This window comes from Equus quagga, chromosome 12 (assembly GCF_021613505.1).
Source record: "Equus quagga isolate Etosha38 chromosome 12, UCLA_HA_Equagga_1.0, whole genome shotgun sequence".
Taxonomy (NCBI): Eukaryota; Metazoa; Chordata; class Mammalia; order Perissodactyla; family Equidae; genus Equus; species Equus quagga.
Genome location: NC_060278.1, coordinates 7639846 through 7655783, shown reverse-complemented (window position 1 = coordinate 7655783; position 15938 = coordinate 7639846). Strand labels below are relative to the sequence as shown.

The window sequence follows — 15938 nt, the reverse complement described above, 5'->3', positions numbered from 1 at the left end:
CATCAATCAATGTGATAGACCATATTAACAAAATGAGGAATTAAAAACCACATGATCATCTCAATAGACACAGAGAAAGCATTTGACAAGATCGAAAAGGAATTTATGATACAAACTCTCAATAAAATGGGTACAGAAGGAAAGTACCTCAACATAATAAGGGCCATATATGACAAACCCACAGCCAACTTCATATTCAATGGGGAAAAACTGAAAGCCATCCTTCTAAGAACAGGAACAAGACAAGGATGCCCACTCTCACCACTCTTATTCAACATAGTATGGAAAGTTTGGCCAGAGCAATTAGACAAGAAAAAGAAATAAAGGCTATCCAAATAGACAATGAAGTGAAAATTCTTGCTGTTCGCAGACAACATGATCTTATATATAGAAAACCCTAAAGAATCCATTGGAAAACTATTAGAAATAATTAACAACTACAGCAAAGTTGCAGGGTACAAAATCAACTTACAAAAATCAGTTGCATTTCTACACCCTAATAACGAACTAACAGAAAGAGAACTCAAGAATACAATCCCATTTATAAACACAATGAAAAGAATAAAACATCTAGGAATAAATTTAACCAAGGAGGTGAAAGACCTATATACTGAAAACTATAATACATTAGTGAAAGAAATCAATGATGACACTAAGAAATGGAAAGATATTCCATGCACATGGATTGGAAGAATAAATATAGTTGAATTGTTCATAATACCTAAAGCAATCTACAGATTCAGTGCAATCCAAATCAGAATCCCAGTGACATTCTTGACGGAAACAGAACAAAGAATCCTAAAATTCATATGGGGCAACAAAAGACCCAAATAGCTAAAGCAATCTTGAGAAAAAAGAACAAAGCTGGGGCCAGCCCAGTGGCGCAGTGGTTAAGTGTGCACGTTCCACTTCTGCGGCCCGGGGTTCACTGGTTCGAATCCCGGGTGCAGACATGGCACCGCTTGGCAAGCCATGCTGTGGCAGGCGTCCCACGTATAAAGTAGAGGAAGATGGGCACAGATGTTAGCTCAGGGCTAATCTTCCTCAAAAAAAAAAAAAAAAAGAACAAAGCTGGAGGCCTCACAATCTCTGGCTTCAAAATATACTACAAAGCTATCATAATCCAAACAGCATGGTACTGGCACAAAAATAGACACACAGATCAACAGAACAGAACTGAATGCCCAGAAATAAAACCACACACATATGGACAGCTAATCTTTAACAAGCCAAGAACATACAATGGAGAAAGGAAAGTCTCTTCAGCAAATGGTGTTCAGCAAACTGGACAGTCACATACAAAAGAACGAAAGTAGATCATTATCTTTCGTCACACACAAAAATTAACTCAAAATGGATTAACACTTGAAGGTAAGACGTGAAAACATAAAACTCCTAGGAGAAAATACAGGCAGTACACTCTTTGACATCGCTCTTAGAAGGATCTTTTCAAACACCATGTCTACTCTGGCAAGGGAAATGAAAAAATAAACAAATGCGACTTCGTCAGATTAAAAGTCTTCTGCAGGGCAAAGGAAACCAGGAACAAAATGAGAAGGCAATCTACCAACTGGGAGGAAATATTTGCAAATCATATATCCACCAAAAGGTTAATCTCCATAATATATAAAGAACTCACACAACAACAAAAACCAAACAACCCAATCAAAAAATGGGCAGAGGATATGAACAGACATTTTTCCAAAGAAGATATACCAATGGCCAATAGGCACATGAAAAGATGTTCAACATCACTAATCATCAGGGAAATGCAAATCACCTTACACCTGTTATAATGGCTATTATTATCAAGATAAAAAACGACAAATGTTGGAGAGGATGTGGAGAAAAGAGACCCCACTATACACTGCTGGTGGGAATACAAACTGGTGTGGCCACTACAGACAACACTATAGAGATTTCCCAAAAATTTAAAATAGGAATACCATACGACCCAGCTATTCCACTACTGGGTATTTACCCAAAGAAATTGAAATCAACAATTCAAAGAGACTCATGCACCCCTATGTTCATTGCAGCATTATTCACAATAGCCAAGAAGTGGAACCAACCCAAGTGTCCACTGACTGATGAATGGATAAAGAAGATGTCATGCATATACATATATATGTATAAATATATACGATGGAATACTACTCAGCCATAAAAAAGACAAAATAGTCCCATTTGCAACAACATGGATGCACCCTGAGGGTATTATGATAAGCCAAGAAGCCAGACAGAGAAAGACAAACACCATATGATTTCACTCAAATGTGGAAGATAAACTAACACATGGATAGAGAGAACAGATTAGTGGTTACCAGAGAGGAGGGAATTTGGGAAGTGGGCATAAGAAGTAAAGGGACACATAAAAGTGGTGACTGACAAATAATAATGGACAAGTGAAATTTCACAAGGTTATAAACTATTATGACCTCAGTAAAAGAAAAGCAAATGATCACAAGTTAAAACTATCTTTGACGACCCTCTTGAATTGGAGTTTATCAGATACTGCAAACGATACTGCTTGGGCTGCTGTTTTCCAGATCTGTCTTGAAGACCCCAGTCCTCTGAAATAAGCACATGTTATTTTTCCTCGAGTGACACTAAATGACGCCAAGTCGCTCTTTGTGGGACTGGCCTTAACCATCTGCTTTTTGGACATTTTAGTACAATAGCGAGCTAAATAGCTGGTGGGATCACAGTAATTAAATGCAGAACTCTTTTACCCTGTCATGAACTACAACATGTGGGTTTTCATGTTTTAAATATTTATAGTAATCAAAATATTTCACAAAATGGATCACAGACCTAAATGTAAAATGCAAAACTATAAAACTCGAGAAAATCTAGATGATCCTGGGCATGGAAATGACTTCTGAGATACAACAGCAAAGGCATGATCCAGGAAAGAAATAATTGATAAGTGAGACTTCATTAAAATTGGAAACGTCTGCTCTACAAAAAACATCAACAGAAGGAGAAGACAAGTCACAGACTGGGAGAAAATATTTGCAAAAGACACATCTGATAAAGGACTGTTAACCAAAATATACGAAAAACCTCTTAAAACTCAATAAGAAAACAAACAATCCGATTAAAAAGTGGGTCAAAGATCTCAACACACACCTCACCAAAGAAGAAATACAGATGGCAAACAAGTATATGGAAAACTGCTCCACAGCATATGTCATCAGGGAAATGCAAATTAAATAACAATAAGATACAACCACCCACTCATTAGAACGGCCAAAAGCCAGGACACTGACACCACCCAATGCTGACAAGGCTGTGAAGAAACAGGAACTTTCATTCATTGCTGGTGAGAGTGTAAAACAGTACAGCCACTTTGGATGACAGGTTAGCAGTCTCTTACAAAACTAAACATACTCTTATCATAAAATCCAGCAGTCTTGCTCCTTGGTATTTACCCAAAGGAGCTGAAAACTTATATCCCCACAAAAACCTGCACACGGATGTTTATAGCGGCCTTATTCATAGCTGCCAAAACCTGGAAGTACTCAAGATGTCCTTCAGCAGCTGAATGGATTAATGAACTGTGGTACAGCCAGACAATGGAATATTACTTGGCTCTAAAAAGGAATAAGCTATCAAGCCACGAAAAGACATGGAGGAATTTTAAATTACCAAGTGGAAAAAAAACAACCTGAAAAAATTATACACTATGTGATTCCAACTACATGATATTCTGGAAAAGGCAAAACTATGGAGACAGTAAAAAGATCAGTGGTTGCCAGAGGATGGGAGGTAGGGATGAACAGGTGAAGCAGAGAGGATTTTTAAGGTAGTGAAAATACTCTGTATGATATCATAATGATGGGTACACGTCAGTATATATTTGTCTAAACCCAAAGAATATACAACACCAAGAGGGAACCTTAATGTAAACTGTGGCCTTTAGGGGATAATGATGTGTCAATGTAGGTTCATCAACTATAACAAACGTACCACTCCGGTAGGGGATGCTGATAATGGAGGAGGCTTTGCACGTGTAGGAGCAGGGGGTATATGGGAAATCTCTGTACCTTCCCCTCAATTTTGCTGTGAACCTAAAACTGCTCTAAAAAAAAGTCTTAATAAAAAAAATTTATTAAGATAAATTAAAATTTATTAATTTATCGCTCCGTGGACGAGTGGTTAAGTTCACACGCTCCGCTGCGGTGGCCCAGGGTTCAGATCCTGGGCGCGGACACGGCACCGCTCATCAGGCCACATTGAGGTGGTGTCCCACATTCCACAACTAGAAGCACCTGCAACTAAGAATACAACTGTCTATGGGGGGGTTTGGGAAGATAAAGCAGAAAAAAAAAAAAAAGATTGGCAACAGTCGTTAGCCCAGGTGCCAATCTTTAAAAAAAAATTTTTTTAAATTCATGTGAGTAATCCAGAAAGACACAAAAGAGCTCACCAATATGGTTTCTAAGCAAAATGAATTTAAGAAAAATTTGCAACGTTCCCTTCCTTCTTTGCAAATGTGCAGCCTATCTTTTTGGAAGGAGCAGAGAAACCTACAGAACATTTCACTTAAGGACAGACAACCATCACAGACTCTGAAACTCATTTGCTTTATTTGAGAAGGAAAAATATTAGGTGATTGGGCCAGAGAATCTGTAACGGTTCTAGAGGATTTTCTGAGTGTTGCTCATGACAATATCTGCTAATGTCACACCAGCTAGCAATTCAGTCAGTAAAATCTCTTGGTATGGCAATAAAATGTGATACAAGAATGCTGTTCTCTTGCTAATCTGGCTTGATCCAGAAGCATATTTTAAAATATCTAGGATACTGTATGATCTACACATCCTCTAAGCACTACCCCCTAAATACTGCTTCTTTCAAACAAGACTTGGGTAAATATCAAATGGCAGGGAGCACCTGTTTGTCCTCCCTGGGATACGTCTGGCCAGCACCTTTCTGAAGTTGCTAGACGTATACAAATCCACCTGCCTCGACAGGAAATCTAAGGCAGGGCTAAGATTCTTCCGTAAAGCTGAGGAGAATAACAATGCAGACTTGAATAAAAAGCCAGCTCACCTCAGCTCTGAGGAAGGTGAAGGAGGCAAGGTCAAGATTTTCCTCTGTAAATCAGGCAGAATAAAGGATGATCAAGATCCCAACATTATGGCTGACAGAGCTTGACCTTGAACATCTAAGTCAGAAAAATACCTGAGACAGGAATAACCAACCATCTTCAGCCAAACTAAAATGCACCTCTAGATTCATGACTTAGATCAATGCCTCTTCCTATTACACAAACCAAGAAAAATTATTTGTAAAATATACTCCAAAATGTGCTATTTACACAGGTGTGTCCAATTTGTGAAAATTCATCAAGCTATACACAAATATGGGCACTCTTCTGTATATTTTACTTTTAAAAGTTTTATTTACAGGGCAAGCCCAGTGGCATAGTGGTTAAGTTCACACGCTCTGATAGGTGTGGATCCCAGGCACAGACCTAGCACTGCTTGTCAAGCTATGCTGTGGCGGCATTCCACACAAAGGAGAGGAAGATAGGCACAGATGTTAGTTCAGAGACAATATTCCCCAAGGAAAAAGAGGAACATTGGCAACAGATGTTAGCTCAGGGCCAATCTTCCACAGACACAAAAAAGTTTTTTTTATATCTATACATATATTACAATATGTGTGTATATATATTTATACACATGTGTATATAAAATAATAAACAGATAATGAAAGGTATTAATAGATCCTCAAATAATGAAAAAAGGTGACATATCTATGGGATTCTTATTTACAACCATATAAAGGCTGGAAACATCTTCTAGAAAATATATTCATTCCACTAGCAACTGCTGATGAATAATCACTAGATATAGCTAAATGATTCCAACTAGATTTCATCTTTTTTTTTTTTTTTTTTTGAGGAAGATTAGCCCTGAACTAACTACTGCCACTCCTCCTCTTTTTGCTGAGGAAGCCTGGCCCTGAGCTAACATCTGTGCCCGTCTTCCTCTACTTTATATGTGGGACACCTACCACAGCATGACATGCCAAGCGGTGCCATGTCTGCACCTGGGATCCAAACCTCAAATCCCGGGCTGCCGAGAAGCAGAACATGTGCACTTAACCACTGCGCCACTGGGCCAGCCCCCTAGATTTCATATTTTTATTAACTGAATTTTCATAAAGATTTGCTTGGATTTTAATTTTATATACACTGTTTTAAGACTACATAAAGAAATTTTTTTTTAAAAAAAGGAAGAAAATGGAAAGGGAAAGGACATATGGTGGCTGATGCATGCAGATGTTGGAGTAGCATCATGTTTTTAATTTAATACACTACTTATTAAATCTTCCTCATCTATTTCCTGTGAAAAATAATGATTTTATTATCGACCAAGTGAAACAACTCATTTTATACCATAAACAAAATTACTGGGTATTAAGAGTTCAAAAGAAATCTGGAGTAGTCTAAAAGAGACTGCCAGGTCGATGTGCTCTAAATTAACCAGGAAGTCTTTTCTCTGTCATCTGTTACAATTACAAAAGAATCTTATCTAGAAAAAGATCACAGCCGAAGGAAAATTAAAAACATTCAGAGCAATGTATTTTGTCAAGATTTCTTAGGTGACCTCTTTAATGGTACAGTTACAAGGTAACTGGAAACACACATAAGCAATTACTCAGTATAGCCTCTCATATGGAAGAGTAAGCTCAATGAAGTATGAAATATTCTACCCACTCTCACATTCCAGGTCACCCACCAACATCTACCTTTATGCTTAAGGGTTAAGCATTTAGAGACTATGAAAGCAAAGATTTTATAAGTCTTCAGTCTACCTTAAGATAAATGGCACCAAGAGAACTATCACACAATGCAAACACAGTGAAAGAAGTTTCTCTCCATCAGAACACAATTATCCTTTGCATTAACAATTTAAAGCTCTGCATTTGTTAGATCTTAGATTTTTATTCTTACGACTACATTTATAGTCCCTAAGGCTCCCTAAACTCTGCCTCATGTTCTTCAATAGTCAAAAGTATTTTACAAAACATTAACACTTCTTAACAAATAATACAGTTTCTAAGGGACTTTAACACCTCACTTACATCAATGGATAGACCATTCAGACAGAAAATCAATGCGTCACTGGCCTTAAATGACACATGAGACCAGACAGACTTAACAGATATATACAGAACATTCCATCGAAAAACAGCAGAATACGCATTCTTTTGGAATGCACATGGAACATTCTCCAGGGTAGATGACATGTTAGGCCACAAAACAAACCTCAATAAATTTAAAAAGACTGAAATCATATCAAGTATCTTTTCAAACCACAGTAGTATGAAACTAGAAATCAACTACAAGAAGAAAACTGAAAAAAAAACAAACACACGGAGGATAAACAACATGATATTAAACAACCAATGGGTCAATGAGGAAATCAAAAAATACCTTGAGACAAATGAAAACAGAAACACAATGGTCCAAAATCTATGGGATGCACCAAAAGTAGTTCTAAGAGGGAAGTTCATAGCAATACAAGGTTACCTCAAGAAACAAGAAAAATCTTTTTCTCTTTTTAAAGATTGGCACCTGAGCTAGCATCTGTTGCCAATCTTTTTTTTTTTTCCCCTCTTCTCCCCAAAGCCCCCCAGTACATAGTTGTACATTCTAGTTGTAGGTCCTTCTAGTTCTGCTATATGAGACACTGCCTCAACATGGCTTGATGAGCCACACTGGGATCCAAATGGGTGAAACCCTGGGCCGCCAAAGCAGAGCACTGGAAATTAACCACTCAGGCACAGGGCCAGCCCCAGAAAAATCTTAAATAAACAATGTAACTTCACAGCTACAGGAACTAGAAAAGAAGGACAAAGTCCAAAGTTAGTAGAAGGAAGGAAATAATAAAGATCAAGTAGGAAATAAAATAACAGACAAAAAGAAAAAAGACCAAGGAAACTAAAAGATGGTTCTTTGAAAAGATAAACAAAATTGATAAATCATGAGCCAGACTCATCAAGAAAAAAAGACAGAAGGCTCAAATAAATAAAATTAGAAATGAAAGAGAAGTTACAACCAACACCACAGAAATACAATGGATAAGAGATTACTACAATTATACATCAACAAATTGGACAACCTACAAAAAAAGAATTAATTCGTAGAATCATACAATCTTCCAAGACTGAATCAGCAAGAAAAAGAAAAACTGAACAGCCTGATTACTAGTAATGAAATTGAATCAGTAATCAAAAAACTCCCAACAAACAAACGTCCAAGATCAGATGGCTTCACAGATGAATTCTACCCAACATTTAAACAAGAGTTAATATCTATCCTTCTCAAACTATTCCAAAAAACTGAAGAGGAAGCATTACCCTGATATCAAACCCAGACAAAGACATCACAAAAAAAGAAAATTACAGGCCAATATCCTTGATGAAGAGAAACGCAAAAATCCTCAACAAAATATTAGCAAACCAAATTCAACAACACATCAAAAGGATCATACAACATGATCAAGTGGGATTTATTCCAGAGATGCAAGGATGGTTCAATATCCTCAACTCAATCAATGTCATACACCACATTAATAAAACAAGGAATAAAAATCATATGATCATCTCAATAGATGCAGAAAAAGTGTTCGACAAAATTCAACACATTTATGATAAAAGCCCTCAATAAAATGGGTGTGGATGGCACATACCTCAACATAATAAAGGCCATATATAACAAACCCATAGCTAACATCATACTCAGTGGTGAAAATCTGAAAGCTTTTCCTTTAAGATCAGGAACCAGACAAAGAACGCCCACTCTGGCCATTCTAATTCAACATAGTGTAGGAAGATCTAGCTACAGTAATCAGACAAAAAGAATAAATGAAGGCATCCAAATTGGGAAGGAAGAAGTAAAACTGTCACCATTTACAGATGGCATGATACTATATATCAAAAGCCCTAAAGACTCTACCAAAAACCTATTAAAACTAATAAATGAATTCAGTAAAGTTGCAGGATACAAAATAAAGATACAGAAATCAGTTGCATTTCTATACACTAAACAACAAACTATTGAAAGAGACATTAAGAAAACAATCCCACTTACACTAACATCAAAAAATAAAATACCTAGGAATAAATTTAACAAAGGAGGTGAAAGACCTGTACAGTGAAAACTCTGGGGCACTGATGAAAGAAATTAAAGACAATACAAATAAATAAAAAGATATATACTATGTTCATGGATATGAAGAATTAATAGTCAGAATGTCCATACTACCCAAAGCAATTTACAGATTCAATGCAATCCCTATTAAAATATCAATGGCATTTTTCAAAGAACTAGAACAAATAATCATAAAATTTGTATGGAATCATGAAAGACCCGGAATAGTCAAAGCAATCTTGAGAAAGAAGAACAAAGCTGGAGGTATCGTGCTCCCTGATTTCAAACTATATTACAAACTATAGTAATTAAAACACCTTAGCATTGGCAGAAAAACAGACACAGAGATCAATGGAACAGAACAAAGAGCTCAGAAATAAATCCCACGCCTGTATAGTCAATTAATCTAGGACAAGAAAAGCAAGAATATCCAATGAGGAAAAGACAGTCTCTTCAATAAATGGGTTGGGAAAATTGGACAGCTACATACAAAAGAATGACACTGGACCACTTTCGTATACCATACACAAAAATAAACTCAGAATGGATTAAAGACTTAAATGTGAGACTTGAAACCATAAAACTCCTGGAAGAAAACATAGGTAGTAAATTCTTTGATGTTAGTCTCAGCAATATCTTTTTGGCTATGTCTCCTCAACCAAAGGCAACAAAACCAAAAATAAACAAATGAGACTACATCAAACTAAAAAGCTTTTGCACAGCAAAGGAAACCATCAACAAAACAAAAAAGAATCCTACAGAATGGGAGAATACATTTGCAAATGATATATCTAATACAGGGTTAATATCCAAAATATATATAAAGAATTCACATATCTCAATAGCAAAAAAACACAAATAATCCAATTAAAAAGTGGGCAGAAGACCTGAATAGGCATTTTTCCAAAGAAGACATAAAGATGGCCATCAGGCCGTGAAAAAGTGCTCAACACCACTAATCACCAGGGAAATGCAAATCAAAAGCATGAGACATCACCCCACACCTGTCAGAATGGCTTCATGATTTCACTTACATGTGGAATCTAAAACAAAACAAATGAACAAACAAAACAAAACAGACACAGACTCAGATACAGAGAACAAGTGGTGGTTGCCAGAGGGAAGGGGGTTGGGGGGGGAAGGGCAAAACAGGTGAAGGCTTCCAGTCATAAAATAAATAAGTCACGGGGATGTGAGGTACATATAGGGAATACAGTCAATAACATTGTAATAACTTTGTATGTCGACAGATAGTAACTAGTCCTATTAGAGTGACCATTTTGTAAGGTGAATAAATGTCAAATTGCTATGTTGTACACTCTCTGAAACTAACATTATATGTCAACTATACTTCAATAAATAAAGATAACACACTTTCATAAAATTTGCCAATTTTCTAATGGCTTTCTAATAAACTAGAAGACTCTTTGGCTCCCAGAACCAACACCATCAATACAACAGATTTATAGAACCACAGCTGTCCATCCAACATTCATGCAGTGCCTATATGACACAGACAGAAGTGTAACACTGCTCACACCATGGACCATGTAGGAAGCTGCCTGGACAACCTCCTCCCTACTTCCTACCTAAAGGTAAAGAAACCTAACTGCCTGGGAAAATAAGCCACCTCCATCACCATCCCCTCCTAGTTTTCCATATTCCTTCAAATTCTACATCATAAATAAAGAGCAACCACAAGCTAACCTCATTTTTGGGCTTTTTAAACCATATTTTATTCTGCTTTCGTTCAATTTTCACTTAGTTTATCCTTAGATGTTAAGGTCGCAAGAAGGAAACTAGATAATATCGCCCCCCAGATCCATCAGATGACCAAGAGCCATCTCCACCTGATGCGCAGGTACCTCAAATTCAACATGTTTAAAAATGAACATATCTTTCTGCTACCTCCCCCAAACCTGCTCTTCTGCCAGCACACCCTCTCTCAGTGACTGTCGTGACCATCCACCCCGATGTTGAAGTCAGCAATCTTAGGGTAACTGTTGAGTCTGCCCTCCCCCTTACCTCTTACCTCCAACCAATCACCAAGGCCTATCGTCTTCCTAATATTTCTTGAATCAGTGCACTTCCCAGTATCTGCATTGCCACCAACATGCTAGTCCACGCCACTATTCTCTCAACTGAACAACTTCCCAACCAATCTTATCCCAGATGTGCTTCTGTCTGCCTCCTACTCGTTGGTTATACAGCAATTTTAAAGAGCAATGCACACACGCACATTTTTTTTTAAACTTCTAAGGTCATTTTCTAGCTAAAAACTTGCTCTTTGAATCTAATCTACAAATCTATAATATGGCTTAAAAGGCCTTTCAGTCTCAGAACTCCACTCTTACTACGTTATATTCTCAACCACGCCATGCTCATTCTCGACTCCAGTTCTCCACAAACACTATGCCCTCTGCCCACAATCCCCTCCCACTCTGCAGCCTGTCAGCCTATGTTCAAGTTCTGTTTAAATACCACTTCCTCAGGATAACCCTTTGACTAAGTTAGCTCTCCCTACCCTCTATACAGCTCTGCACCTCCCACACCCTACTTAGCACACTTCATTCTAAGCACTGGTTTAAGGGCAGTTTTCCCTTCGAAACAAGCAGAAACCTTGTCTGTCTCATACACCAACTATAGTCTTGGAGTACCTAGCACACAGTAAGTCCACAATAAATATCAGTACTCATCCATTTGTTAAGTAGTCCTGACCAAAAAGACTATCAGGTAATTTTTACCCAAAGCACGAACATTATCAAGTAGCAAGCTTTATTAAGACATTAATAAACACTTAGCAATAGTTAGGCTACAAAAGTAGTTCAGAATAGGGGCCCAGACCAGAAGGGACTTATAACTGAGAAATGGAAATAGCTTCCACATTCAAGGTACTAAACTAACAAGATGGAAAAGATAAACAAAATAATATATTGCTGTATATTAGTGCTGCCAAAAACAAAAACAGAAAAGAGTTGAATTATTTTGAATTGGATTTGAGTTGGATTATTTTGATTATTTGAGTTGGATTATTACAGGATGGGTAGCACATACACAGAAAGGAAGACACTACAAATGGAAACAATGGAAGTACCCAGTCTTGTGGCCGTGGCTGTTTACAGGGACACACATCTACATGCACGCACGGGTTTAATTTTGAAGGGAAGGGATAGAAGGCCAAAGAGACTGATCTGATTACACAACAGCTTTATATTTTTAAAAGGTTAAATTTGAATTGAATACTTAGAGAGTAGCACAATATGAAGAACAACGCAATCTGGGTAAAGGGATTAAGGTTTGAATGATTAGGAATAACAGCCCTAACCTTTGACTGGCCAGCTGCAATACTTTTAGCATATTCTCTGATTTAAAGCCTACTACAGCCCTATAACCTAAACACTATTATTACTGCCTCAGTTCACACAGCAGGAAACCCAGTCTTGGAAACACTTACAACTAATTCAAGGTCATGTAGTTGGTAAATGGTAGAACTGGGGTTTGAATACAGCAACTTCAAAGCCCTTAAAAGTCCACAGGGAAGAAGTCGTCTTTGAAAATAAGGGAATGCAAGTAATGTTTTAAACCCGGGAACAGGGTACAGGGTAAACTGAAGGCTGCATATTGCAAAGCAGCAGCTGTAGTAAACTAGGTCAGAGGTAAGCGTATTCCAACCAGAATGACAGCAATGAGATTAGAATACAAGAGATTAGCGCAGTTGAGAACATTAAGGAAAAGCAGCCGGTCTAAAAGTGAAAAATCAAACAGATGTTGGAATTCAAAGATGACTCCACAGTTCCTAATCTTAGATATGAAAAGGAGAGTAGTATCATAAACAGGAACTGGGTGAATTAAAAAGGGGACCGGTTTTTCCACTTTAGATCTCTGCATGAGGTCAAGATGAATCATCCGAGTGAAAATGTCCAACAGTGAGAGCAATGAGACCAACGCCTGGTTAGAACAGGGTTGGGTGAATATTGTAAATAATTTTATATTTATGTATATTTCTTAAACCAAAGGGAAAATTGTTTTAATAAAGAAAACAACTGCTACCAAAAAAAAAACTTTTAATAACATAATACTTCCCTACCCAATAATAAATTCCCAAAGTGGCCCTAGAAACAGCTCTTCTGCATATTTACCTTCCAGCGCAAAACCCCCTGCCACCTACTCACATCCCTTGCAAACTATTCCACACCCATTGCAACATCCTTGCAGCATCCTTCCGGAACACAAATACTGCGACTGTCTGCTAAAATGCATATGGGAATTTCAGCCAAAAATTAGGCTTTCAACTTATTAACATATCAATTTTTAAAATCCTAACCAACTTAAGGCATACAAACAAATATGGATTTTTATTAAATGTCAAAGAACCAATGATGGATTTACATTAGCAACTAGATACATAAAGAAGACATCTACAGACAATACAAAAAATTAGAATTGAAAATGTCATCTGGTCTCTACACCCACATGGCTAGATATTATCAAAACAGATTTTTTTTTAAAGCAAGTAACAGAATGAAACATGCACTACATCATTTAGGTTAATGATCACTTAACACCATACATGTCCTTAAAAATACAGAAACATCCATATATAAAAGCACATTTAGAAAAAGATGGAAGGCTACACACGAATTCAAATTAGTAATTGCTTGTGGGGAAGCAAGGGAGATAGAACTGGGAAGAGGAACAAAATAAACTCCAGTGTTATCTACAATGTTTAATTTCTTCCATTTGAGGGGCTGGGGCCGGCCCAGTGGCACAGCAGTTAAGTTTGCATGTTCAGCTTCAATGGCCCGGTTCGCTGGTTCGGATCCTGGGTGAGGACGTGGCACCGCTTGGCACGCCACGCTGTGGTGAGCGTCCCACACATAAAGTAGAGGAAGATGGGCATGGATGTTGGCTCAGGGCCAGTCTTCCTCAGCGAAAAGAGGAGGATTGGCAGCAGTTAGCTCATGGCTAATCTTCATCAAAATAAATAAATAAATAAAATAAAAAATTTGAGGGGCTGTCCCATGACCGAGTGGTTAAGCTCACAGGCTCTGCTTTGGCAGCTCAGGGTTTCATCAGTTCGGATGCTGGGCACGGACATGGTACCGCTCATCAGGCCATGCTCGGGCAGCGTCCCACATGCCACAACCAGAGGGACTCACAACTAGAATATACAACTATGTACTAGAGGCTTTGGGGAGAAGGAAAAAAAAGAAAACAAAAGAAAGAAGATTGGCAGCAGATGTTAGCTCAGGTGCCAATCTTAAAAAAATAAATAAATACAAAAAAAATTTGAAACAAATGCACCAAAATGTTAACATCTGTTAATTCGGGGTGAAAGTTATACAGCGCTTATTGTGTTCTCTTTGTCATTTAATCTCTCTAAAATTTTACCCAAATTATTAAAAAGAGAAAAAGAAAAGAATCCAAGCCTCTCACCTAATGAAAACATCGCTCAGAACATACCTGACATATCTTGGCTGAAGAACTCCAGGGTGAACAGGGTGAAGCTCACTTCTTCACCAAGCAGCCAACTTCTATTTTGGACTCCTCACATATTTCTTGAAATAGAACGGCCTAATTAGCAGATCTAAACTCTGGTTTGATCTCTCAAAATTAATCTATAGAGTGGGCCTGAACTCTGGGCAAGTTCTCAGTGGCTGCAACAGGAAGTAGCACTAGCCTCTGGGGCTCCTAAGGAAGCTAGAAGGAAGATTCAGGAAGGAAGAAACTAATAAAGACAATTCTGAATAAATCCAACATCTTCCCTCCCAACGCCAATCATTAACCCCATTCCCTTTCCAACCTCGTCCTCAAAAGCCAGCCACCTGCAGCGACATTCCACAGCACAGTGACTCCATTTTCCCCAAGAGGTGAACCTCTGACTTAGTCTTTGGGGCTAGTCGCTTGCTCATTATAGAAATGCACAGCATGCTCTTCAAGAAATCCACACATTCGCTCAATAATTATTTATACCAGATGGGCACAAGGACATAAGGGCAAAGTCCCTACCCTCAAAGACATCTCTATCAATTCCTCCTCCTCGCAACTTCTTAGTCTTAAAACGTCCCCACCACTAAACTCAAGAAAACTCAAGGCTCAACTGTGGTTTAACGATCCCTTAGAATTATTATTACTGCCGTGAGCCATGGTAAGAACATGTGAAGTTAGATCAGGTCAAAAGCTTAAGGAGGGCTGTGCTTCCCCACTGCACCCAAACCCCAACAGCAGGACTGACACGGGCTACTCCCAGGACAGTGGGGATCAAAAAGGACAAGCAGGACACATGCTCATGCACCTGGTATTCTACTTTTTTTTAACCAACAAGAGATTTAGTTTATAAACTGCCAAGGCCCCTGAAACTAAGAGGACAAAAATATATAAAAAGGAGACATTACTGTGCACCCGCTCGACACCTGTCAGTTTTAGGAACACTGAGATACAAAGAAGTAACACAGTGATGCTGAGTTCACATCTCAGGGAACAAACTCCCTTTGAACAGGGCTTAGGCAGAAAGGAGACTGGTGTGATTTCTAGTACTCTTGACTCTAAATTAATAGCAATGGAGTAATGAAATTCCTTAGAATCCAGACCTCTAAAGGCAGGTGAGGGCCCAGCCAAGAGAAGGGCATGACCACCGGGGCTCTAATCCTCGCAGACCAGGGAAAGCAGCCATCAGATGGAAGTCACACAACAGCGTCAAAACTGTCCCATGAGAGAAATGGGCATGTGCCCATGAAGCAATCCAGGATGTCAATTCAGACAAGAG

General features: G+C 38.2%; 1 protein-coding gene across 2 annotated transcripts in view; it reads right to left on the bottom strand.

Annotated features, from left to right (window-relative positions):
* Positions 1 to 15938, bottom strand: part of MPP7 (MAGUK p55 scaffold protein 7) — a 241481-nt gene that overhangs the window by 209564 nt on the left and 15979 nt on the right. The window contains exon 1 of one of the 2 annotated variants that reach the window (XM_046678621.1): positions 14636 to 14805. The exons of the other annotated variant lie outside the window; for it this stretch is intronic. The gene's annotated coding sequence lies outside the window, so the exon portion shown is untranslated. Of the gene's footprint in view, positions 1 to 14635; positions 14806 to 15938 lie in introns of those variants that run through there. 2 annotated transcript variants of the gene reach the window in all.